The sequence below is a fragment of the Ailuropoda melanoleuca genome, chromosome 18 (genome assembly GCF_002007445.2).
Source record: "Ailuropoda melanoleuca isolate Jingjing chromosome 18, ASM200744v2, whole genome shotgun sequence".
Lineage (NCBI taxonomy): Eukaryota > Metazoa > Chordata > Mammalia > Carnivora > Ursidae > Ailuropoda > Ailuropoda melanoleuca.
Window position 1 is genome coordinate 16651897 of NC_048235.1, and position 27901 is coordinate 16679797.

The 27901-nt window shown below is 35.1% G+C and overlaps 1 long non-coding RNA gene across 2 annotated transcripts; it reads right to left on the reverse strand.

The window, feature by feature from the left end:
* Positions 1-366: 366 nt before the first annotated feature.
* Positions 367-27631, reverse strand: LOC117797071. 2 transcript variants are annotated; one of them, XR_004621909.1, is made up of 3 exons: positions 27611-27631; positions 25270-25346; positions 367-607 (listed from the first exon to the last, which is right to left on the reverse strand). It is a non-coding gene; the product is annotated as an uncharacterized LOC117797071 (long non-coding RNA). The 2 variants fall into 2 exon arrangements; XR_004621910.1 differs by lacking the exon at positions 367-607 and adding an exon at positions 10868-10920.
* Between the last annotated feature and the right edge of the window lie 270 nt (positions 27632-27901).

The following is a 27901-nucleotide window of genomic DNA, read 5'->3' on the forward strand; positions in this document are numbered from 1 at the left end:
TCTTTTCTGTATTTATTTCTAGGAGTATTTTCCTTCTTCTTGAAGACTTCCTTTTCGTATCTATCTACTAGTAGTGAATTCTCTTCACTATAATTTTGTGGAAATGTCTTTTTTTCACCTTTACTTTGAAGGATATTTTCAGTGGGCATAGAATTATATATTTTAAATTATTTTGTTTAAAATGATAATTGCCGTTTTTATAGAAATTTCTGTTAAGAATTCCACTGTCAGTCGTATTTTTAGTCTTTTGGGTTGCAGTTAAGAAATATGCCCTTCCTATAACACTAACTGACTACTAAGATAAGGGAAAACGGAAAAGTTCATAGTGAGGAAAAAAAACACAACCAACTATGAGGGGAAGAAACACCATAGAAAATAATTTATTAGACAATTAAGTGACACTTATTTTTGACCAAAGCTTGCAGACTGGCTGGAATTTGATTATTAGCGGTCAGATAAAAACAAGTAATGCTCCACTCTTTGTCAGAATACCTTCCAGAATGTCCTTTAGTAGAAACTGGATGTTACATGAAACTAATTGCCACAAATGAGGTTATAGTTTTAGTAAAATTCAGCATGGATGTAAATTTTGACTCGTACTCCAAACCTAAAATGAAAGCAGAACTATGTTAATAGCAGTCATATTTGATGAAAATAATTAATTCACTTATTCATTGATCAATATCATATATCAATGAGGTGACAAAAGTTAATTTTCTTTCATTATAATTCACTTGATGAGATATTTTGTTAAAGATATTTATAATATCAGTCAATAAAAATAAATACTGACTTTCAGGGAAGACACGATGCAGACATGGGTATTACATGAGAACATAAACCCTATGAGAGTGTGAACTTTCTATATCTTGTTCTCTGGTATCTCTTGCACTGAGATTAAGGTTTATTTCATAGTGCTCAAAAATAAGTGTTGAGGGTGCAGGAATGGGTTACACAGGTGATGGGGATTAAGACATGCACTTGGGATAAGCACCAGGTGTTGTATGTAAGTGTTGGCTCACTAAATTGTACACCTGAAACTAATATTACACCATATGTTAACTGGAATTTCAATAAAAATTTAAAAAATATATATGTGTTGAACAAATGGATCAGTTTTTCTCTAAAAGTTGACTTAAAAACATCTTAAGGGTGATGATAATAAGCAGTATAATCTAGTTGGAGAGGCATCTAACAGAAGTCTGTAAACATCAATCTCTTATTCACTCTAAACACATAGTCCAGATAGTATTTACAAATGAGGCAAATCTTGAATGTCCACTGAGATTGGCTCTGCACTATTTTTAGGGGATACTGGAGTTACCACGTAGTGTGATCTGAGATGTCTTCAGGCCTAGTTTGCTCTAAAAATTATTAACACCTTTCAATGGTATAAACCACCTCTTGAAACTTTAAACTCTTCATCGTTTGCAGCACTTCTGGCTAGGCTACCAAGCTCTGTATATATTCAGTATGTTTTGATGGTAACAACAGTTTAAAAAGAAAAATATGGAAAATAACTACATATATTTGGGTGAGAAAGATAACTCCAAGTTTAGACATATGAGACAGGCCTATGTTTCTCACCAATAGCATTTCATGATTGTCTACAGTTCCTGCCTGGCTTGAAGTTCCTTAATGTAAAATACTTATTTGGTTAGACAGTAGTGAGGCTCTTGCCTCCAGACTTATTTACCAACTACCATAACTTTTACTCTCTTAGCATAATATTAGATTCTATGAGTGGTATAAAAAGTGCATAATGCAGTCTGTTTTTATGACGATCACAATTTTGTTTTCTGCAAGGAAAAAATAGAGATATCTGCATTTGGTTGAACATGTATTAGAAATTCTGAAACCTCATATTAGAAGTCTGAAACTTCATAGTGGGATTATATATTTGATGTCTAAATCCTGACTTAACTTTCCTAAAGATATCCATGGTTGGCAAAGCTGGGAAGTTGTGTTATGTAAAACCTTCCTGGTCTACTACTTTTGGGTTAAATTGAGAGTGTTATCACCCATCCTTGGAAAGAGAAAAGTTTCCTCCCCCCTCCCAGAAAAACGGGATTACTTTAACCTTTACAAATGTAAAATAATGCCACCAAAGGAGCTTCACTGATACAAAACAGAGTCTAGCATGCAGAATCTACTTTTATGTGAAAAACAGAGCAAAGAAACTACAGTCTGCTTCCTTCACCACTACTTCCGTGGAATAATGAAAGATCACAGGCTTTTGAATGAGATAAATCTGGATTTGAGTCATGTTTGTGAATTAGCACAGGTTTCTTAGTTTCTCACCTACAAAATGGCCTTAATAATGTCGCCACAGAGCATTCTTGTGAAGATTAAATAAGAGAATGCATGTGAAAGCTCTCAGCAATTAGATTTTCAGTAAAAATGAAGTCTAGACTTCTGTTGTTCTTATAGTTGTTTCCACAGAGTTTAACAGAAATTGTCTTTCATGTCATACATTAGCTTTGTCTTTCTATTGGGTTAACATATAATTGAGGAAATGGCCAAGAGTTACGTGGAAAAAAATCACTAATCATCAGGGAAATGCAAATCAAAACCACAATGAGATATTACTTCACATCTGTTAGAATGGCTGTCATCAAAAAGAAAAGAGGTAACAAGTGGTGGTGAGGATGTGGAGAAAAGGGAAGCCCCCCCATACACTGTTGGCAGGAATGTAAATTGGTTCAAACACTATGGGAAACAGTTTAGAGTTTCCTCAAAAAACTAGAAATAGAACTACCATATGATCCAGCAATTCCACTTCTGGCATGCAGCCAAAGGAAATGAAATCTCTATCTTAAAGAGATATTTGCACTCCTCTGTTCATAGCATCCTTATTTGAAATAACCAAGATATAGAAACAGCCTAAAGCAATGAGAGATGAATGGATAGAAAAATAGCAAATATACATATATATGGAATATGTATATCTTCCATATAAATAGATCAATGTGGAATATTATGCAAACATAAGAAGGAAAGAAATCTTGCCATATATATGACAACCTATATGGACTCTGAGGACATTATGCTAAGTAAAATAAATCAGACAGGGAAAAACAAATACTCGTATGTGTAATCTAAAAAACCCAAATTCAGAATCAGAGAATAGAATGGTGGTTGCCACAGGATGGGAAATGGGAAGAGTTGGTCAAGGAGTACAGACTTCTAGTTATAAGATTAATAAATTCTGGGCATCTAATGATGATTACAGTTAGCAATACTGTGTTATACACTTCAAAGTTGCTAAGGGAGTAGATCTTAAATGCTCTCACCACAAAAACAAAATGGTAATCATGTGAGATAATGGAGGTGTTAACTTTATTATAGTAGCCATTTCACAAAATATGTGTTCAAATAATCACCATGTACATCTTAACCTTATACAATGTTATATGTCAATTATATCTCAATACGGTTGGAAAAAATATCCTTGAGGACAATAATAAGGTCTTAGTCTTCTCCTTAGTGCCAGTTTTCAGTCAGTTATAACACTGTGGTCTGGAAATACTACTTAACAGTGTGAGAAATAGACTGCTTCTCTCATTGTTTCGTTTATGTCTATCTGCCTATCTGTCTATCATCAATCTATCTATCTATCCATCCCAGATCTTCTATACCTGATATGGATACAAGTGAACTTCAATATTTCTGTATTTATTGTTAAATTTGGTATTTTATTCCTTAAATACTTGAACAAAATTATAGTAAGTGCTATATAAATAGTAGATGCCATTATTATAGCTCACTCAGTAAATACTTTATTTTACAATAATTCATTCAAAAAATTATAGGAGAAAAGATATAAATTTCTTCTGAAAACATGGTTAAATCAAAATTCAAGTTCTAAGCTGATAAATTCTTAGTAGTAGCAATAAAGCTGACAATTCTTACTCGACCAGAAAAGTATTTGACTTATTCCAATCTTACTCAAAGATTTCTGTTAGGTGACTTTAAATATCTCTTCTCATATACAAAAATGTGTACCTCATTTAATTGAGATAAAGATGCTTTCAATTTCCATTTATAAAATAATGGCCCTAAAGTCTTTAAAACAAATAATTAACACCGGTATGATTTATCGTGGGGGTTTCAACAAAACTCCGTCACAGATAAAGGTCAAAGTGATAAACTTATATTCCTAATGACAGGGAGTTCCAGAAACAGAGGTAAATCCAAGGTCTGTATACATAATCATGGAATGATAATGTGCTAGAGAACACCTGCATTATAACTCTGGCAGAAACCCTGCATCCTAAATGGCTAAGCAGGGAGCAGAGAATGAAAAGATGTTGAGCACAACATAGTTACCAACACTCCCTTCACTCCCCCCCCACCAAAAAAAAAGGAGTAATCCAGATTTATCAGGCAGTCATGGAAATTATTTAAAGGAAGTTTTTGTTTTTTTTAATTTATTTATATTGCATTTTCTTTTAATTTCTGGAAGAATGAATGCACTTACAATAATAAGTTTTAGCAAACATATATGATATTTGTAATGAAATGGAAATAAGTAATCTTGACAGAATTGAGAAGTTAAGATTTTTAATAAATCAATAAATTTCTAAGTTAGAAATAATACATCTTGTTTCTGTGATAACATAACCTCTACTTATTGTCCTTTTCTGTCTTCTTTGTAGACCACTCATTATACACATTGACATTGCCCAGGTGTGTCTTCTTCCCTTGACTATTTGTTTTTACCATTCTGTGGTTTTAACTATCACTTTAGCCATATATATGTATATATATATATGTCTATAATACAGATATAGAATATATCAGAATCCAGCGTCTTTGTAAGGTATCATTCACAATGTTGGATATAATCCCATATTATTAGCTATACAAAGAAACATTAAAATTTAACTAATACTCAGAATAAAAGGCAATCAATGAACAACTCTGTAAATATACCAAAAACCACTAAATTATAGACTTTAAATGATAAATTCTATCATATGAATAATTTCTCAAACTATTTCAGCAATAACAAGCAATCACTGGGGTTTCTGAGATGATCCATATGTAATTAGCAGACAAGATTTTAAAAGCATTTATAATAACTAGGCTCAGTATGTAAATTAAAATACACACATAATGATTAAACACATAAATCTTAGCAGATAAACTGAAATGTTCATTGAAGAACCAAATGGAAATTCTAGAAAAAAGTATAGATACATAGATCTTATGATATGTATACTCCATGTACTTATATCTACATTTATTACTATCTATAGTAAAGTTTTCAACCATAATCATTCTCTACTTGAGACTTCCATAATAGATACAAGGGTCCAATGGCCATCTTCACTTTGTCTCATATGCACCTTGAACTCAACACCTTTAAAACTGAGCTTAACATCTGCTCTAAAACTCCACCTTCTGTAGACCTCCACAGAAACAACAGATTCCACCCATCCTATCCAATATGGAAACTGAGATTTACCTTTGATCTCACATTTTTCTTCTCCACTCATATCTAAACAATCACCCAGTGCACACAGATTTTACTTTCTTAGTTTTCCCTTTCTTTCTTCTGAATCACTACTAGATCTATCATGGGTAATTGGGGGGAAATCTCCTTTGTTCTCTTCTGCCTCTGCTCTTATCTCTTTAAATCCATTCTCTGAACAAAGCATAGTTACAAACTGAAATATAACTATACTACTGTTATGATCAGGTATTTTCAATGACTCTACATATCCTTTGAATTAATTCCAATCTTCCTATATTATGTGTAAAAGAGAAGATACTTCCACGTCCCCTTCTTCAACTGGAAGAAAAAGATGGGAAAGGGAAATTTTAGCTTTAAATCAACTAGGAATCTTGACTATTTTATGGGACTGGGCATTTTAATAATTGAAGGAACTGACTGGAAAAATCATGAGGGAAACGCCATCTGAGTTTCAGCTGGAGAAAAGAGAAACGATTAGCCTCATCAAAGGAATATAAAGAATAATAAGAGGAGAATCAGGGTCATGTATACTTTCATTCCAAGGAGGATGGATTTGATACACTAGTTATATGTGCAATTTTTTATACTCGATACAAGCTCTGTACTTCATGTTCATTAAAAAAAAGAGAGAGAAAGAAAAGCCTTGTCCTAAGTTTAGAATGCCCTATCTCCTCCTTCTGCCTTACTTGAATAATTACTCTTCATTCTTTAAAACACAACTGGTGATTTTACTTAGCAATTCCTGATTATTCAAATCTTAGTTTGTATGCTGCATCCTTGTTCCCATCATACCCTTTCATCTACACATGCCATCATACTTACAGTATTGGATTTTGACCATGTGTTTTGGTTCTGACTATTCCATGAATTCTTTAAAGTCAGAGAATATGGCCCATTCATCTTTGTGTTTTCAAAACTGCAAATTGGACCTGAAATATTAGGTTATCGATAAATAAATGAAATGATGTTGCAGAGAAGGAGAGACAAATGGAACTATTAACAACGATAGAGAAGTAGGTATGATTATTTTTGAGAGGGGATGAAGAACTCCATCTGGGGAAGTTCATACTGGAATGCCAAAAGATCTTTTTTAAAAATAGAGCTTCCTACAGACCTAATAAGCACTAGTTGAAGTTAAAACAGCACAAAAAGTTTAGTTAGCACAATATCATTGGGATGCTTTGAAATTGCACTCTCTTTAGATACAGGAATCTGAACTGGAAGGTCTGGGAGTTACAAAGAATAGAAGGTCCTTCACTCCTTCACTCCTTAACATCTCTGTAACCATGCACCACCTTTGGGGAATAATCATCTTCTGAGAAGATCCATCTGATGACTGAGATACAGAGAACACAAGTGATTCTCTCAATTGCTTAATAACGAAACTAAGACAAAACAAAAAACCTATCTTCTCTAAGGAAAATAACCCAAAGCTTTGTGTGAGACAAAATAGAACTAAGGAATGATTTAGCTACAGAAAACTCAAGTATGATGATTATTTCAATTCCTCTCAAAAGAAAGGGGATGTCTTATGATACCACATACAGAAAACCCAAAAGACTACCAAAAATCTATTGGACTAATAAAGGAATTCAGTAAGATCACAGAATATAAAAATCAATATACAAAAATCCAATGCATTTCTATACACAATAAAGCAGCAGAAAGAGAGATTGAGAAAATAATCTCATTTACAACTGCACCAAAAATAATAAAATATCTAGGACTAAGGACCCCTGGGTGGCTCAGTCAGTTAAGCGTCTGTCTTTGTTCAGGTCATGATCCTAGGGTCCTGGGATTGAGACCCACATCGGGGCTTCTTGCTCAGTGGGGAGCCTGCTTCTCCTTTTACCTCTGCTCCTCCCCCTTGCTTGTGCTCTCTCTCTGGCAAATAAATAAGTAAATCTTAAAAAAAAAAATCTAGGCATAAACTTAACCAAAGTGATGAAAGTCTATACTCTGAAAACTAGAAAACATTGATAAAAGATATCAAAGACAACACAAATGGAAAGATACTCCATGCTCATGAACTGGAAGGACAAATGTTGTTTAAATGTCCATATTACCCAAAGAAATCTACACATTAAGTGCAAACCCTATCAAAATACCAACAGCATGTTTTACAGAAGTAGAACAGACTGACCTAAAATTTGTATGGACCGCAAAAGACCCTGAATAGCCAAAGCAATCGTGAAAAAGAAAAACAAAAAGGAAGCATCACAATCCCAGATTTCAAGGTACACTACAAAACTGTAGTATTCAAAACAGTATGGTATCAGCATAAAAATAAACACATAGATCAATGGAACAGAATAGAGAGCCCAGAAATAAACCTGTAATTATATGGTCAATTAATCTTTGACAAAGGAGGCAAGAATATGCAAAGGGTAAAAGAGAGTCTCTTCAACAAATGATGTTGGGAAATCTCTACGCAAAAGAATGAAACTGGACCACTTTTTTACTTGGTACACAAAAATAAACTCAAAATGGGTTAAAGACCTAAATGTGAAACCTGAAACATAAAAATTCTAGAAGAAAGCACAAGCAGTGATTTCTGTAACTGGCAATAGCAACATTTTCTAGATATTTCTCCTGAGGCAAGGGAAATAAAAGCAAAAATAAACTATTAGAACTACATCAAAATGAAAAGCAAAGGAAATGACCAAGAAAACTAAAAGACAACCTAATGAATGGGAGAAGATATTTACAAATGACATAATGAACAAAGGGCTAGTATCCAAAATATATAAAGAACTGATACAACTCAACACCAAAAAAACAAATAATCCAATTAAAAATGGGCAGAGGACATGGGAGTTTACTCAAAAAATTAAAAATAGAACTACCATATGATGCAGTAATACAAAAACACCAATTCAGCTAGATATATGTACCCCTATATTTATTGCAGCATTATTTACAATAGCCAAATATTGTAAAGTGTCCAACACTAGATGAATAGATAAAGAAGTGGGATATATATACAATGGAATATTACTCAGCCATAGAAAAGAATGAAATCTTGCCACTTGCAACATGAATGGATCTAGAGAGTATAATGCTAAGTGCAATCAGTTGGACAGAGAAAGACAAATACCATATGATTTCACTCATGTGTGGAATTTAAGAAACAAAACAAAGGAAAAAAGTAACCAAACAAAAACAGACTCTTAACTACAGGGAACAAACTGACAGTTATCAGAAGGGAGGTGGGTGGGGGGATGGGTGAAATAGGTGACAAGGATTAAGAGTACATTTATCACAATGGGCACTGAGTAGTGTGTGGAATTGTTGAATCACTATATTGTATACCTGAAACTAATATAACACTGTATGTTAACTATATTGAATTAAAATAGAATAAAATAAAAAGTCACTTTCATATTAAAAAAAAGGGGGATTTCTTAACATGGGTTTTAACTATTTTTTCTTACTTTATTTTTATTTTTTAAAAAGATTTATTTATTTGAGAGAGAGAGAGAGTGAGAGAGAACATGAGCAGCGGGAGTGGGAGAGGGTGAAGCCGACTCCCTGATGAGCAGAGAGACTGATGCAGGGCTCGATCCTGGGACTCCAGGATCATGACCTGAGCTTAAAGCAGACGCTTAACCAACTGAGCCATCCAGGTGCCCCTTAACTATTTCTTTTGAAAAAACTCTACAAAAAAAACCTATTACCATTTTGCCTAATATAAAAAAGTGAAAAATTACCATATAAATAAAATTAGGTGCATATGTTTCTATTTTCTTTTGAAAATATATCCCAGGCTAGAAAATAGCCTCTGCTTTAAAATTGCTTTAATAACGTTATGACTATCTATCATCTATCTATCACTTTTGTGTATATGTGCACACACATTATATAGCAAAGATTATTCCTTTTTTAAAAATTTTCTTATGCTACCCCTTAGTTACTTATTTTGAACATTAAGATACTAAATTTTTAAGAACTTCTTTTAATGAAAAGTTTCAAGTTTATTAATTTAGTTTTTCTAATAAAAATGAAGAAAACAAGGCATTTTACAGAACTGACTATAATCACTGTTATATAGCCAATGGAAGGGAAAGGGGATAAAAAAATATCTTATGGACTTAACAATGGTTAATTAGTATTTCATGTTAAAGTAAAAGCATTCAGTTTAAAATAATATTAAATGGCTCAAGCAGCATAAAAATGCTACCAAGTTTGAGTAACAAAATCTAACAGATTGATTAGAGTTGGTTTGGGTCTTCAGAGTTCAACTCTAGAGGCCTTGTCTCTGCCACCTTACTTTTACAACGACATTTTCAGTGCACAGTGATTACTCATTGGGTTTTCCTTTCTCTCTGAATGGTTTATGGCAAGAGGAGTCATCGGCCATGAAATTGCAGGAGGTCTCCGAATAATTACTATCATTGACTGAAGGGAAACAGCTGCACACATTTGTACAGATTTCTATAACACCTAATGTAAAACAAGTCATCACACTGGACCTGGAGAGGTGGTTCTCCTCCCCACCTTCCTCCTCCTCCTTCTTCTTCTCCTCCTCCTTCTTCTTCTAATGGAAATATCCTGATTTAGGTGGGCAAAGGCTGGATATGTTTTCTTAAGTGAAAAGCAATGGAGACATTGGTGGAACTGCTGCAAAGATTAAAACCCATTCATATACACACCCATTTCCTCTTCCTTAAACTAAAAAAAAAAGCTATAAATTAACTTACTGAAGAAAACCACAGGCAAGTATATGTGTATGCATATATATATATGCACATATATCTACATATTTAATTTACCTATTTGAAATCTTTTCCCCCATCTAAATTCAAACAAGTCCCTTAATGAATCTTCATCTGTCCCTTCATTTGTTCATTTGTCATGAGCCCCCAGAAATGAAAGACTCCATTTTATGAATGAAGATAAAATGTTCCTTGAATAGTGAATCTTTCTTAATAAAAGGAGAATTCAGGTTAAAGCAAGGGGAATAATCAGTTCTTGAGGGCCTTGGGTTATTTTTTCTAAAGTTTTAATTCATTTATATCTTCACTAAAAAGAAAAATGTAAATTATTCTCTGGGTTTCCATTTAGCACACAAGTAAGTTCTAAGATATTATCTGAGGGAATTAAGACAGCCGAAATTATCCTGATATAAGAGAAAATCAGTAGTATTCAGGAATGTGTAATTGCATTTTATTTTAGTGAATGTTAGAATAACGACATATACGTGTTAAACCACAAGCATCTTACGGGCTTTAAAATATGTGGTTAGGGGATTTTCCAGCTGCCACATAACCTGCCAGGTGCTTCGGGTTTTTGGTCTATTCCACAGATCCGGAATGAAGAAACTTGCTCTGCAGAAGTGCCAGGGCCTGCATTCAGATGCTTTCCTCCAGCCATGGAGCTGCCTGCAGTTCCCGCCCTCAGGATCTCTGCCCATCAACAACCTTGCCTTGAGTTTCAATGTGCTGATCATAATAACAAAGACAAGGAGAGCTACTTTCAGTTACATGAATTTAGAGCTGAAGAGCTCTAATTTTTTTTTTTTTTTTGGCGTGGTTATTCAGATGAAATTGTATAACACAGTAATGAAACTTACAAGGTTAAAAATTAAAGGCCAAAATAACATTTAAATAGGATGTGAAACACACAGCATAATCAAAAAGCGGTAGACTAGTTTCCAAAAGTCACTACAGAAAAGTAATCTCATAAACTTATAGTGAGTACTATGTATATAAAGATATGTGCACATAATAAAAGCTTAGATATCTTTGCCGCAAACATTTGTAATACAAATAACCTTTTCAGCAAACGTGTGCACAGGGATATTTTGAAACTCACAACACTTGTCAAGGGGAAATTAATTTCCACTTGAAATAAGCTAATGTGAATGTCAAAAATGCCCTTTGGAAATTTAATCACAAAACAAAAGATCATGCCTAAGGAGTAAATTTACATACAAAAAAATAATCTATAACATGGCCTAAATGTTGCTTTATTGCAACCCAGTTTAGTAAGTAATCTAGCTGTGTGATCTTGGGTGAGTCATTTAGTTTCAGTGTGCGCATATAAATAACTGACTTGTGACGGTACAGTGAGGCATGTATTCAATAATCATAAAGATAACAAAGCAAGCCCATGATAACTTATTTTAAAAATTGTAAGATATCTTTATATCCATACATTTACATGTATAGACAGGAGTTATTTACATAACTAATGATGGCTATACTTTCCTATTTCCATGTTAAACACAAGTATACATGTACTTATAAAAAATTTAATTTTTAGATTTGATAATATTTTATGATATTATGAAATATTCTTCATATCAAAGGAAGAAAAGTCCTATAGGATCTTCTCTTTCAAGAGTAATAACAAGAGGCAGATTTGTTCAAAATTTTAAAATGACTGTTGAAAAATGTTGAAAAGCTATCAGAGAATTTTTACCGTAAACAAAATAAATTAAAATGCATGGCTAGAGCTTTGGGATGTTTTTGTAAAACCTCATAAACTTTTATGTTTGGAAATCAAACTGGCAACATCGAATGATTGCTTCTTTTTTAGCCTTCCAGAAATCCAGGGTTTGGATGACTAAGAGACACAGTAAGAATAGGTTTGCACATGTACGTATTTACCTTTAGACACAGATCAAGCAAACAAATATGAAAAGCTGAATGAAATAACCATTTGTCAAATTTGTTATACTGTGAAATAGGAGATAGTCTCATTATAAGAGCAGAAGATTTTTATTTTATTTTAATTTCCCAAACTATTCTTTGTAGAACTCATCATAGCAGCATTCTTGTGGCAAGCAAAATGAGCATGGTGTTCCTATCGGTAGAGGGGGAATCACAAAAGAATTCTGGACTTACTCCAGTTTCAGAGACCACAGAGAGAAAATTAAAATTAAACTTTAAAGGTGAAACATTCAAGACTAAACTAATAAAACATATGATTTTAAAAACAAATAATTCTGAATTTTATAGGCATATGAATATCACTGACTTGAATCTAGTTTCATGGTGTGATAAATAAAACAGCCGTGTCATTGAGATAAAGTCAAGTGCCCCTAAAAATAACACTGATTGAGCAGTTATTTCATGATTCATCCATTAGTTTCCTTTTCTAAAAAAAAATTGTTATTAACAAGCTAAGTGCTCGTAATGAATAAATAAATGAATAATAATGAATGAATAAATGAAGGAATGTATAGCTCAAATATAATCGTCTCTAAAAAACTTGGTGACTCTTTCCTAAGAGATTTCCAGAATCATGCACTTCTTGATTTATTCACACTTTCAGTACGGCTTTTCTAACTTTGCTTTAGTATTATGATCATGTGTTTTATTTCTCTGCGACTGTCTGGTGTGCAAAGAGCACATTTTCTGTTTGCCTTTTCATTCTCAACACAAAGTATGGCATTTTGCATGTTAAAGGTGATCAGTGAATGTTTGACAAAAGAATTAAGGAATGAAGCAATAGGCTTCCTAAGCAGTCTCACTCCGTTGACAGTAGCAATTAGATCATTACAAACTCAAGCCTTTTATTTCATTCCTTCACGAATATTGGTAGAGTGCTTAATATAAAGTAAATGCATCCATAGCTACCGATCAGCTTTCCACTGAAGATAACATCCCTGAACGTGAACGTAAATAAGGGAGAGGAGGGGAGAAATCCCCAAGGGCACACAAAGCCCGAGGCTAAAGCTCTGGGGGCAGGAGACAGGAAGTTACTAGGGGCTCCATAAAAAACTAGTTAGGGTGCTGTTGGCTGCTTAACCTTTCTGGTTATCAGTTCCTTCGTTTGTATTATGAAGGGATCACCTTACTGATAACCATTCCCTGTAGGTCTAACATTCTATTTTTGTGACCGAGAGCTGTACTGTCAGGGACGAGCTCTGTAGGCTCCTCATGACATTGCTTGAAGCACAGGCATCAAATCATTCCAACGGGTATCAACAGGGGAAACCAGACTTCTAAAATTATTCTATGTGCAAAAAGCGGCACAAGCAGAGGCAATGAGAGGTCAAGTCCTGGTGGTGGTGTGTGGTGGGGAGAGAAAGCTTCAAGAGAAGTTTACCAAAAAATATGGACACTAAACCTAGGCTTTTCAGGGTGAATTTTGCAGCGACACAGCAGGGGACGTCATGGGAATAGTCGTTCCAAATGTCAAAAACAACATGTGCAAAGAATAAAGGTTTGAAGCAGTGGGAACATAAAGGAAATTGAAAGTAGTTTGGTTTTGTTGGAGAATTAAACTGTGTGATGGAGACTGGAGTCATAGGCAATAGCCAGACCTAAAGGATCTTGGATTCCATGTCTAAGGGTGTAGACATTCTTATTTGTGCAGTGATGGACCATTAGGAGGCGTTTTAACACCGGAGCAACATGACCGATCATTGTTTGCAAAGCTCATGACGGCTGCTGTGTAAAGACTAACTCAAGGAAATAAAACGAAAAGCAGTGGGTCTCTAAGAGGGAAGTGAGGTGAAACTGCAGGGGAGATGGTGAAGGGGTAACTGGAACAGGAGCAGTGACCTGGAAAGGGGCGCAGGACGAGAGAGATTTGTGAAGAAGAATCAGCAAATAAGATTTGTTAATAGACTAGATTTGGAATCAGGGAAGAATTACAGGGCAGAGTAGGAGATTCTTTTAGGTCCGGCATTGAGGGGAGATGCTGTCACTACGTGAGATGGGCAATGTAGAAGCGTAAGCATGCTGGTGGAAGAAAGATGGCGAATTTGGTTTTAAATATGTTAAATCTGAAGTGCCTTTGGAACATTCAGGAAGGAATAGCCTTTTGCAATTAGCCCAGCAGTCCTGCCTTGAAAGTCTAACATCATGCTCTCACCCCTTCCTCATTTCCTACCGTTCTCTGCTTTCCTGCTCTAGCCAACACTACCATCTTTAGATTCCTTGAACATGCAACAGTATTCTGCCCCAAGCTTTTGCATTTATTATTTACTCTATTTAAAAAATTTCTGAGGGGCACCTGGGTGGCTCAGTCGGTTAAGTATCTGCCTTCAGCTCAGGTCATGAATTTGAGGTCCTCGGATCAAGCCCGTCAGGCTTCCTGCTCAGCGGGGAGCATGCTTCTTATTTTCCCTCTGCTTCTCCACCCTGCTGCTCGTGCTTGCTCTCTCTCTCTCAAATAAATAAAAAAATTATTAAAAAAAATAATTTCTAAGGTGCCTGGGTGGCTCAGTCTGTTGAGTGTCTGACTCTACATTTCAGCTCAGGTCATGATCTCAGGATCCTGGGATCCAGTCCCACATAGGGCTCCCCGCTGAGCAGAGAGTCAGCTTGAGATTCTTTCTCTCCCTCTGCCTCGGCCCCTCCTCCCCACTCACATGTGTGCTTTCTCTCTCTCTCTAAAATTATTTCTCCTAAAATATTTATAGCAATGGTTTATGTTTATTATTATGTCTCAGAATATTGTCTTCTTAGAATCACCTTCTAGTACTATCTCAAGTTGCTCATTACCCCAGCCATCTTTATCAATTCCTATTTTATTTCCTGCATTGCTTATATGACTATCTAAAATAGTCTTGGTTATTTATGTATTTACTTGCTAATTGGTTGTTCCCCCCTCCCCACCTGACAAAAAAGCTCCATGGGAACATGGATTGTTATTCGCTGTTTCTACACCTACATCTAGGGCAGAGCCTGATATGTACTAAACGTCCTGCCAAAATTTATTCAATGAATAACTGAACCTATGGCCATGGAATTAAGGAGGAAGGATGGGCTGATACTCACTGGGGGAGCACAAGAAGATTTACTGGGGAGTTTCAATTGTCCAAGCCCCTTCTACAGCTAGCAGAGCTGCTAGCAATGGGTTCACACAATTGGATTTTGTGTGTGTGTGAAATTCACAAAATAAGATATTTTAACCATGGAAAAAGTACTATCTTTTTTTTAACTCTGACCTTTTCTACTCTACCCTCCTCATGTCAGCTGATGTTGAAAAAGGCATATTTGAAATCTGGCTTGAAAAGTTAAGTTGGGATACATTTAATTGGTTTTTAAAGGATGATTTTATATAGTTTGCAAAATAAAAAAACATAAATGCAGAATTACATACAGACAGGGATATTTACTTAGAATGGGAAAAGAAATAATAAATTACAAATTTTAAAAAACTAACAAATACCTTAAACATCACAAAGTCCAGAAAAATAACGTATTTTTATGCCATTTATTTCTGACATACTTCTATAACACTTCTTTTCTGACATTTTTGGCTGGGTACTCTTTGACCTCCTCTTCAAATTGCAGTGCTTTGGTGATATAATTTTCTTTCGTTCTTTCTCTTTCTTTCTTCCTTCCTTCCTTCCTTCCTTTCTTCCTCTTTCTTTCTTTCTTTTTCTTTCTTTCTTTCTTTTTTCTTTCTTTCTTTTTCTTTCTTTCCCTTCCCTTCCCTTTCCTTTCCTTTCCTTTCCTTTCCTTTCCTTTCCTTTCCTTTCCTTTCCTTTCTCCTTCCTTTCCCTTGCCCCTTCCCCTTCCTTCCTTCCTTCCTTCCTTCCTTCCTTCCTTCCTTCCTTCCTTCCTTCCTTCTAGACTCAAGCCCAGCTAGAGCGCAACACGAGCCTTGAACTCATGACCCTGAGATCAAGATCTGAGCTGAGATAAAAAATCAGACACTTAACCAACTAAGCCACCTTGGTGCCTCAATATAATTTTCTATACAAATAATAAAAAGAAAATTCTACTTTTCCACTAGCATGGCTGATTTTTTAAAACATTGGTTGTTTAAAAAAATATTTTTAGCATTATAACTTGTTAATGGAATATCATATAACTTTAAGGATTGTTTTCAAATTTGGGGAAAATCTCAAGTTTCCTTCACATGAGTTGTTACTTTCATACTCACTGATTTCACAGGTTTGTACCCTACAAACACAGGAATTCTGATAAATTCTATTTTGTGTAATTGCCACTAAAAAATAGTATGATGTGCTTATCTTTGCATATACCCCAAAAGAAAGACCTTCTATTACTTGAGAACCAAATTCTCTAATTGCATGTTATTCATTCAACATTAGAAGAATTTTCAGTTATGTACATTTCAAAATGTATTTCTCCTCCATCCTTCATATACTTCTGGTACTGAGTTACTCGGGGTACATTCACATTTTGATGAAATCTTTGGCCCTGCCGCTCTGTCACACCATTAGATGAGTCCGTATTTGGGGATGACTAGGTGACCTACTAATAACCTGACTATATGCCTACACAGCTACATGGACGTAGTTGATATATATACAAGATGGCCTAAGGGAAAGAGGAGATGGACAAGACAGGAATTCTCACATGAATTATTTAGTAAAGAAGTCAGTAAAAGATTTAGGAAATAAATGGGCAGAGAGGAAGAATTATAACAGGTAAAGGCAAATATATGGAAGAAAGGCAAGGAAAAATTTCATGTCTATAAATATGTTTAAACAATGTTTATACAGTACTAAACCACTAATCATTATGAACTGATATTTTAAAGAATTAAAAATTAAGATAATATAAAATATTGGATTTTAGAATGGAAAGTTTTCATGTAAAATTGGAAAGAATATACTTGTATTACTTTCCTAAGGCTGTTGTAACAGATTACTGCAAACTGAGTGGGTTAGCCAACAGAAATTGTCTCCTATTTCTGGAGGCTAGAAGGCAAGATCAAGATGTTGGCAGGTTTGGTTCCTTCTGAATGTCATGAGGGAAAGAATTGATCCAGGCCTTTCTTTTTGGCTTATAGAGAGTTGTTTTCTCCCTAGGTCTTAATTTTTTTTTTCCCTATGCATGTTTGTCTCTAGGTCTGAATTTTCCCTTTTTAAAAGGACATCATCATACTGGATTAGGGACAGCCCTAACAATCTCATTTTAACTTGATTGCCTCTGTAAAGACCCCATCTCCAAATGAGGTTATATTCTGAGACATCAGGGGTAAGGATGAGAACATATCTTTTGGAGAGGACACAATTCAACCTGTAGCATATTAAATTTAAAATTATATTTAGTGTTACTAAGTAATGAGTGAAACAATAAGATGGTAAGAAAATGTCATAATTAACCGAAATAGTTTGTTCTCCTCTGGTTCCATTGATTGATTGAGGGAATGCAAGTCACTGAAGGAATGGGTATTTTAAAATAAAGCATTCATTCAAAATAAAACATCCAGAACATACAAAATATAAAATATATACATATAATATAAATATAATCTATAGGTATAAAATATATAAATATAAAATATATCTTTAAACTATTGACCTATTTGCAAGAAAACACACACATTTGTTTTCTTGAAAATACTTGGTACCTTTCTTTTCTTTTCTTTTTTTAATGGTAGGATCTAAAAGATAGAAATGTTTCCAAAAGGGAAAGTCCTACTGCCTGTGTTAATCATTGTTTGGTTCCATCGTTAGCAGCTAGCCCCTAACACCTGACCTTTCCTGCTCACGAGCTTATACCTACCAACCTTTGTTCCACATTTTTCCTTAAGCTCTTTCCAGCTTATCTCTTAACTCAGTAAAAAACTCTATGTGCATAATATCCAGTGATAGAAACCCAAACTATCCTTCATTATTGCTTGAGACCACCCAGACCACTTTGAGAGTAACCCCTGACTCATGCCTTTGCAGATGGACTGCAGAGTGACTTCTGGAATGACCAACAATTCCCTTTACCTCATTATAATGCCAAAATCTTTGCCCAAGGAGGAGGACAAGGCTCATTTACATAACACGTAATGTATGTCTAGGCATGTTTCCTTAAGGCGTATATGCAACCTTATGTCTACCTGTACATATGATGATGAGGATGTCCTTTTTAAATATTCTTCCTAACCCTAAATAAAAAGAACCCATTCACCTTTGCTCGGGGAGTCACAGCTTTGGAAGTAATTCCTTGCAATCTCCTTATTTGCTGCAAATAAAGCTTGCTTTGTTCAACAACTCCACCTGGTGTATCTGTGACTCACCAAGGGGTGACTCTTGTTGGTTTGGTTACACTACGGCAATAAATAATCATGGCACAGAAATACGATTGTTCTTGAGGGACTATCAACATGTGTCTATGCATATGTATTAAAATATGTATACATTTATATGTTTGTATATATACTCATATGTTTGAGACTGTATATGTATATAGAATATTTCCTAAAACTTAAAACTCTGAGAAAACACTAATTTGTATAAAATAAATCAATGAACAAAATAATCGTATAAATCATAACTCTAATCTATATAAACTCTAGCAAATAATGTAATATATATATATACAGCATGTATATCACTCTCTATAGGCAAAAAAGTATAAATATTTATATTAATAATTATTTATTTAAATTAAATTTTAACATTTATATAAAGTTAGAAAAAGCAAAATTAGTTTTTTATTATTCTTTCAACTAGATTGTTAACAGAGACAAAGTAATTTTGTAAGAATGGTGCATATTTGAAGCGATTTTACTCTATCCTTCTGTGTATTTGCTGTACATTGCAGTTATTTCCTCTGTAGATTTGTTTCTAAGACTGTAATTCTACCACAGGAGCGGATTGTACCAAAACAAGCAGAAAGGGTCACAGTCCTCTGTCTAACCTTTGCTATTTAAACCAAAGTCTCAAACCTTTGGAAAATGCAAATTGTCCCAGTCTGTTCACTGAGAAGACAAGAACATACAGTAAAGAATTATTTTTTGTAGACACTAAATCTGCGTTTTTCTCCCTGAACACTTTTCAAGTTTTGGAATTTAAAGACAGTTAATTATCATCCATTCTTTAGAGACCAAGAAAAACAATTGAGTACTCAGTAAAATGAGCATGAAATCTACCTTATTACCTGTTTTTTTGAGAGGTGAATGTGAAGAATTTACACATTCATGTAAGAAAGGCAAAAAGAGTGTTCTCTTGAGAAGACAGAACCGTAAGGAAGACACAAGTTGACACTTGCTCAACCCAGTCACAAAAAACATCTTCACCTGACTGATGAAAAGTACTAATATTTCTAAGATAGTGGCAGAGAATATAGGAAACAACAATCAATAACCCAAAACTAGTACCAGGCAGAACATTAACTTTCAAATGACACATTGGGCTATGAATTTTTAGTGACCTTTTCTAAATTAATTGAAATACTCTCAGTAAGTCCATTTCTGCAGAAATAGAAAAGATCCCAAGCTGTACCAACCCAGCTGCAAGTTAGTACATGTCTGACTCCAGAAGATCCGCTTTCCCACGCATTTCAGGAAATCCCAGGAATTTAGCCGTTGATGGGTCATGGAAAATAGTGCAAAACTCCACAAAATGAATTGCTAAAGGGGTAGGAATCTGTGATTTGTAAAATCCACTATTGTCTTTTGTGTGCCTTGTTTCCTTTAAGAGACTATTTTTTCAGAGAAGTTTGAGGTTCACAGCAAAACTGAGAGAAAGGTACAGAGATTTTCCATATGCCTCCTGCCCTGACATGTGCACAGCCTCCCCATTATCAACATCCTTACTAGAGTGGTACATTTGTTACAACTGATGAACCGATACTGACAAATTATTATCACACCAAGTCCTCAGTTTACGTTAGGATCACTCTTGGTGTTGTGCATTCTGTGAATTTGGCCAAATGTATAATGGCACATACAGAACATTTTCTGTTATACAAAGTATTTTCAACTTCCCTAAAAATCCTCTGTGCTCTGCCTTTTCTCTCTTCCTCTCCTGAAACCTGTGGCAACCACTAATCTTGTCACTGTCTCCATGGTTTTGCCTTTCCCACAATGTCATATAATTGTAGCTATACAGTGTATAGCCTTTCCAGATTGGCTTCTTTCACTCAGGAATACAGTCGTATCTCATTTTATTGTGCACTGCTTTATTGAACTTTGCAGATATGTTTTTTTACAAATTGAAAGTTTGGCTCAACACTGCTTCCAGTAAGTCTATCAATACCATTTTCCCAACAGCATTTGCTCACGTCATGTCTCTGTGTCACATTTTGGTAATTCAAGTAATATTTAAATTTTTTTCATTATTATTATATTTATTATGGTGATCTGTGATCAGTAATTGCAACTCACTGGAAGCTTAGATGATGGTTAGCATTTTTTTAGCAATTGGTCAGGTTTCTCTTAAGGTCTGTGGCCTATTTTATAATTGGGTTGTTTTCTCATTATTTAGCTTTAAGAGTTCTTTGTATATTTTGGATAGTAGTCTTTAGAATTAGTTTATCAATATCCGCCACAAAACTTGATGGGATTTTGATTGGGATTGCACTCAATGTAGAAATGAAGTTGAGGAGAACCAACATTTTGGCAATATTGTGCCTTTTTATCCATGAAGATTGAATACCTTTCTATTTAGTTTTTTTATTCCATTCATCAAAGTTTTGTAGTTTGCATTATATCTTGCACATATTTTGTTAAATTTATACATATGTATTTTATTTTTTAGAGTGCTAATGTAAGCAGTAATTTGTATTTAATTTCAAATATCACCTGTTCGTTGCTGGTATGTAGGAAAGACACTGGCTTTTGTATGTGAACTTTGAATTCTACAAAGTTTTATGACAGCTTATTAGTTATAATCACTTGTTAGTTCAAGAAGTTTTTTTGTCCATTCCATTGGATTTTCTGCAAGGACTACCATGGTATCTACGAACAGACAGTTTACTTTTTCCTTTCCAACTATTATCTTTTATTTCACCTTGTCTTATTGCATTAGGTAGGACTTCCAAAACAATGTTGAAAGGAGTAGCAAAAAAGGACATCCTTCTTTTGTTCCTGATCATGTATTTTTATACTTTGTTGTTAGGTGCATACACATTAGGATTTTTATGTTTTCTTGGAAAATTAACCCCTTTTATCATTATGTAATGCCTTTTTTTTTAAATCCCTGACAACTTTTCTTGCTATGAAGTCAGCTCTGCCTGAAATTAATATAACTCTTTTTTCTTTTGATTATTGTTTGCATGGTATATCATTTTCTATTCTTTCATTTTTCATCTATATGTGTTGTTATACTTAAAGTGGATTTCTTATAAATTACACATAGTTGGGTCTTGTCTTTTGATTCACTTTGACAATCTCTGTCTTCTTATTGGTGCATTTAAGCCATTGATGCTCAAAGTGATGATCACTCTAGTTGAACTAATAACTGCCACGTTTGTTACGATTTTTCTATTTGTTGCCTTTATTCTTTGTTCTCTATTCTTTGTCTTCTATTTTTCTGCCTTTCGTGGTTTGTCTTTGCTTCTTATTGAACAGAATAAAAAAAGGAATTGATGGTTTTGTCAAAATCAAGTTTTTTTTGTTATTTGAAACTAGAGGAGTCCTCTGGAATTGACTTTTAACTTTATATGCCTGTTATTTGACACATGGTTTTCACCAGACAATGCACTTCACATTGAAGTTCATGGCTTTTTGATCCATTTACATCCTCTTTTCTAGTTTTGAGTTTTTAGAAATTTTTAAATTGTTGTAGTCATTGTTGATATTTTTAATTCTTAAAGTGAAAGATTAGGCCAATGTGCTTAGGGCATTATTGATAGCATTTTTTTTTTAAAGATTTCTACAATGATTTTACTTTAAATAGAAAAATATCCTCTTTTTCCATTTTTTAAGGTATGAACAGTTTTTATGGTTTGATTTTTTAATATCAGAAAAACATCTGATACATTTGAGATCTGAGATATCTTGTCATCTAAACTTTCATTGAATTATCTGTACCATGCACAATGTCAAGAGGTCTTGTTATGAAATGTGGAGGCCACAGACATTGAAGAGCAACAGAGTGTATGTATATAGGTTTCTACCGGGCTCGTCTGCTTACCAGCTCTTCTGCTTGCCTTTCACTTTCCTCATTAGTAAATGGGGGAGTATAATGCCAATCCACAGTCTTAACATGGGTTTCAGCTGAAATGTTTTAATGGAATGTATCAATTAAAATTTTCTGAAATATAATGAGCCCCCCTCAAACTGCAACCTCACCTATTCATTATTATATTCTCCTTTGTACTGCAGTCTTTTGTTATTTTTTTCCCATACAAAATTATCTAGAATGGGAATTGGGTCTCAATTTTTGAATCCCTAAGCCCTTGATCTGTCATTTTGTATGAGCTCAATATATGTTTGCCAAAAGAAAAATAGCTCCAATTTTAAGCACTACCGTAAGTATTTATTTGGCTACTAAGAAAATTTAATACTTAGTAATTGGTACACTTGAAAACTTAAAAACATTCTTGAGAAACCCTTAAAATGTGAATGATCAAACTAAGTTATCTGGCTTCTGAATTTATTCCTAATAACCTCTTTGAACAGTGTCCATGCAAGTGTTTTCTTTCCAATAAACCATTTTTAAAGGTTGTAGCTACAGCGTCACAAAGTTTGAACACTTGCTACATATTTTCAAGTGTTTTAGGTCACATATCCCCGGACTCCACATGGACACATTTCCAAATCCATCAAGTAGAACTGAAAACTATTTACCTGTTCTTCATATCATTGCCACTTAATGGGAATTTCTCGGTTGTGGTTGAGGGCATGTTTCCTCTCATGTAAGGCAAGCGGCATTGCCCCAGGCTGTTTTATCAGTTGACGTCAGTCTGCTCTTACCCACTGTGAAGTGGGAAGGCAGGAGGAAGCCAAGGTGTACCCCCTCTCCTCCTTCCTGAAGCTAAGGCTCAGACAGTGGCTATGTATTTTGTGGCTCTCTGCAGAAAGATCCATTGTGGATTCTGTTTCCACCAGATGATCCCTGTCCCTGAGCTCTAGAAAATGCCTTTGTCTTTGAGACTGCAACCTAGCGGAAAGAATGCCTTGCTGGTGTTCCTGATCCCAATGTCTCCTCATGATCACTTGATTGGCTTCTCAGTTCTTCCGTTCCCTTGAAGTCAATTCCCAGGATTAAATTTTCCCGTTTCAAAACCAGTAAAAGGTTTCTGCATTCTTTTTTTTTTTTTTGGACTGGATTGTGACAGATACGCTCTGTATGATGATATCCTAGGAGTCACATTCACTGAATATATTTCTTTGGTGTCATTTCTAGGCATTGTGGATTATGATTCTGTTTTGAACTGGAAGTATGAAATTTTACAGCTTGCATAGTAAGTTGAGAATTAAATGAATCTCCTCTTTTCCTAAGAAAATATATATATTTTAAAGATTTTATTTATTTATTTGAGAGAGAGAGACAGAGAGAGTGAGAGAGAGAGAGAGAGAACATGAGCGGGGTGAAGGGCAGGAGGAGAAGCAGACTCCCCGCTGAGCCTGATGCTGGAGTTGATCCCAGGACTCCAAGATCCCAGGCGCCCCAAGAAAATATTTCCTATTATAAAAATACACAGAAGCACAACTTTGATAATTAGTTCTGATATATATTGGGAACACACATATAAGTGATAGAAAGCTTGATTCATGGAATACTATCATGTGATATATGATATTATTCATGATATGTGTGTGTATGCAAATATAGAATATTATATATAAAACTTATTTTTGTATTAACCCAATAGGGATATTATGTAACTTAACTTCATATTATGAAGTTTGTAAAATATCTCCAAACTACATCCAGGCTATCTGAGTCCAAAGCCTAGAACATTTTATTCTGTAAAATCATCCCTTCCTCAAAGAAAATACCTGAACAACAGTGACAGAATATGAATATTCAGTGCATATAATATGGAAATTTTTCTCTTTTTTTTCATTTTCTTCGCTACATTAGAAAAAGCTCCTTGTGGTATTTTAAGATTAATGTTTCCCTTCCCTCAAGGAAAGAGAATAGAGCAAAACAACTTTTGTTTTTAATGACTTGGGTTCTTTTTTAATGTTTAAGCATACAATATAAAATTACAAGAGGAAGAAAATAGTGTATTTAGAGGTATGAGTCAGAGGTAAAACTTCATGGAGATGACAGAAAGAAGCAAAGGAAGTTTATCCAGCGGGAAGCAAGAAGCCTGGGAACTGATGATGGGAAGATTCCCAACAGGGGAAGAGCTACTATTTGATCTGAGTCTCAAGAGCAGTTCTAGTGGAGAAGCAATTAAGATCAACAATTCAAAGTCATGTTGTTTCTATGGGAAAAGGACAGAAGTACAAATTCATTGTTTGCTCCTGAACTATGTTAACTATCCTGGTCTCTATCAAAATATAACCTGTAGAGACCTTGGTTATCTGGATATTAGGCAGGGCATCATGCTGGTTCACTGAATGATGACATCATCTTAGTTAGACTTGATACAATAAAGTCCAAAGAATCAAAATGCCCCAGTAAAATATATTATAGAAGGCGGCAGGTAAACCTAATGGAGAATCAGAGAGGCTTACCAAATTGACCACATTTAGAGAAGTCCAGTGAACTGGAGCATGCCATGAGGTAGAAATTGCATGGTGTACCTTTCGTCACCAACAGAGGCCCAGGTTTGGATGGGCTCTTTGGATTTTCAAGAAAGCATTGCTTGGTGGGTAAGTTGAAATGCTACCAGTTTAATTGGGATCTGGAGAAACAGAGGGCTCTGTAGCACAATCTACTCTGGTCTTGGGCCACATGACCAGGAAAATCCAACATGTTAGACATATCTATAGTAGGTAGTAATGCTGCAGGAAATCTCCAACAAGCCCATATATAAGGGTTGCAGCATGGACCTGTGGGTCCTGGATAAGAGTCATAACTTCTCACTGGGTGTTATACGGAAATAATGAATCATGGAACACTACATCAAAAACCAAGGATATACTGTATGGTGACTAACATAATAAAAAATTATTATAAAAAAAGTCATAATTTCTGAAGCATACAACTGGAGTCTAGTAAAGACTGAACACCTTACCATGGGATGTCAAATGGTTTTGCAGTTAGATTTTTCCAATGTGAGCTGGATATCATCAGATCTGCCCATTGATTTTCCTGAGAATTTGTAACATCATTATATTGTACAATGGAAAGACACTGTATTAATTTTCTATCACTGCATAACAAATCACCACCAATTTAGTGGCTTAAACAATACATATTTATTCTCTCAGTGTTTCTCTGGGTCAAATGTCCTGGCACAGATTACCTAGCCCCTCTACTTAAGGTTTGACAGGCTAGACTCAAGATGTAGGCGGTACTCTATTCTCATCTAGAGATTACTGGGGGAAATCCACTTCCAAGTCCACTTATATCGTTGGAATAATCAAGACTTGAAGGGAGACAAACTATGATTAACTAAAAGGGTATTCTGCACATTAACTCAGAGAAAAGAACTGATTTTAGGATAACGAAAGTGTGACAAAGTGTTCATGGCCATGAGGTGAATGGGGATAGGAAGCAACTAGCAGAAAAGTGGCATAGCTATAAAGGCCTCAACTAAGGTAGAGCTTGCGGAAACCACAGTGCGTGTTTGAGGCTCACTCCTCCAGAAGGCAGGATAGACACAACCAACAACCAGTATGTGGGGTTGAAACTCAAATATCTGGAATACATAATTCTCAGAACCATAGCGTGGAAGTAGGGTTGACCCCTCTCGCAACTGTGTCTAAGTAATCCACTTGTAGAATAATTTCTGCTTCCCATTTCCACACATTAGGCTTTTCTGGATTAGAGATAATGGTTCCTAAGAGGGAAATGCTTCTATAGGGAATACAGAAAGGATTTCACGTAACTTGAAGTTGGAACTACCACCTGGTTACTTTGTGTACCCAGAGGCAAGGAAAGGGGTTACTATACTAGGGAGGTAATTTACGCAGATTACCGTAAGGAATTAGGGTTATTTTTACACAATAGGGACAGTGACAAATATTGTAGAACCCAAAGGAATAACAATGTCCTCTACTGTTGCTTCTCATCTCAATGATAACAGTAAATAGTAAATGGGCAATTACAGCAATTATGGGCCATGGAGAGAAGGAACTATGGATCAGATCCCTTGGGGATAATAGTTTGAATCAGCCTGACAAGCAAACAGCTCAGACCAACTAAAGTGCTTTGTTCTTTATATAAGTGACACATGAACTCCCCTACTAAATCTAACACTACTTGCCTATCACTTGCTATTCTGGACTTTTCTGTTGGCACATGGAGAATAATGTCATGATGATCTACTGGTGCTCTAGAATGTGGTACCTAGGAGTGTGGGAAGTTAACCCAGTGAAGCAATCTTTTGAAGAAAAGAGTTTGGGAACAAACGGATAAACATTTCTCTATTTTTCTCCAGACAGTCTTGAGATGCATTCCATACACATCTTTAGGAGAGACCACTGAATGGAGAAACCAGTTGTGCATAGCTGCAGCTAAATTGAAAAGGCACCTCTCTTTGCTCTCTCTTCTTCCCTGTTTTGTTCCCCTGTGCCCTAGGTTATACACCTCAATAAAATGTTTGCTCTTAACCCTTTGCTTTAGTTCTGTTTCCGGGGAATTAAGGCTAAGATCCTGCTCATTATGAGAATACCAATATCCATGTCAAGTTTATTAATTCTAGATGATCTAAAATTTCTACCATGCAGGGATCTAAATCAATGGAGGATTCTACTCACAGGTGGAGAGAAAAGCTTCCATTCAAACTATACATCACATTTTGCCAACCAAGCCCAGAAGCAGCTCTCCTTAAAGAAAGTAAGGTCTCACACATGCCTTCTTTGATGTGTCCATTAACATCCAAAGAGAAAGACAACCCATCATCTACCGCTTCACTCTTTTCTTCCCCCATTGGTGTTATTACTCTGGCTTACTTCTATAGCAATAATCCCATGAATGAGATGAATTCAAATGGCAACAGCCAATCACAATGCCAATTGATATATCTACAAATCTGTACTTCCTTTTTAATTTTCCCCTTATGTTTCTTATCCTCTCAAAGTTGCATTTTTGTACACAAATACTTCATAATATGGTTAATACTGTAAATGAAACAAATTCCTTATGCTTAGTCAATAATACCTTGAAGAATCCCTTATCATACATTTATCTTAAAATCTTATTACATTTTTCATTTTGGAGGCATTGCTTTTATATTTGCTTATGAAAAATATGCCCATTTGAACAAAGGGAATAAAATCATGAAGATGGCAAAACAAAATAAAACAAGTAAAAATTCACAGAATCCTTGCCCAAGTACCATCTCTTTGAATAGACAGCTAACATTGTAATTATGCTATTATGACTTTAACCCCCCTCCCGTTAAAAGTTACCTGTCAGTGGGGCGCCTGGGTGGCACAGCGGTTAAGCGTCTGTCTTCGGCTCAGGGCGTGATCCCGTCGTTCTCGGATCGAGCCCCACGTCGGGCTCTTCCGCTGGGAGCCTGCTTCTTCCTCTCCCGCTCCCCTGCTATGTTCCCTCTCTCGCTGGCTGTCTCTATCTCTGTCAAATAAATAAAAAATCTTAAAAAAAAATTTACCTGTCAGTAAGCATAATGAATTTCATTGAGCATTATAACATACTAGATGTTGGTCTGAAGAAGGAGATTCTTGGACAAGCAGTAC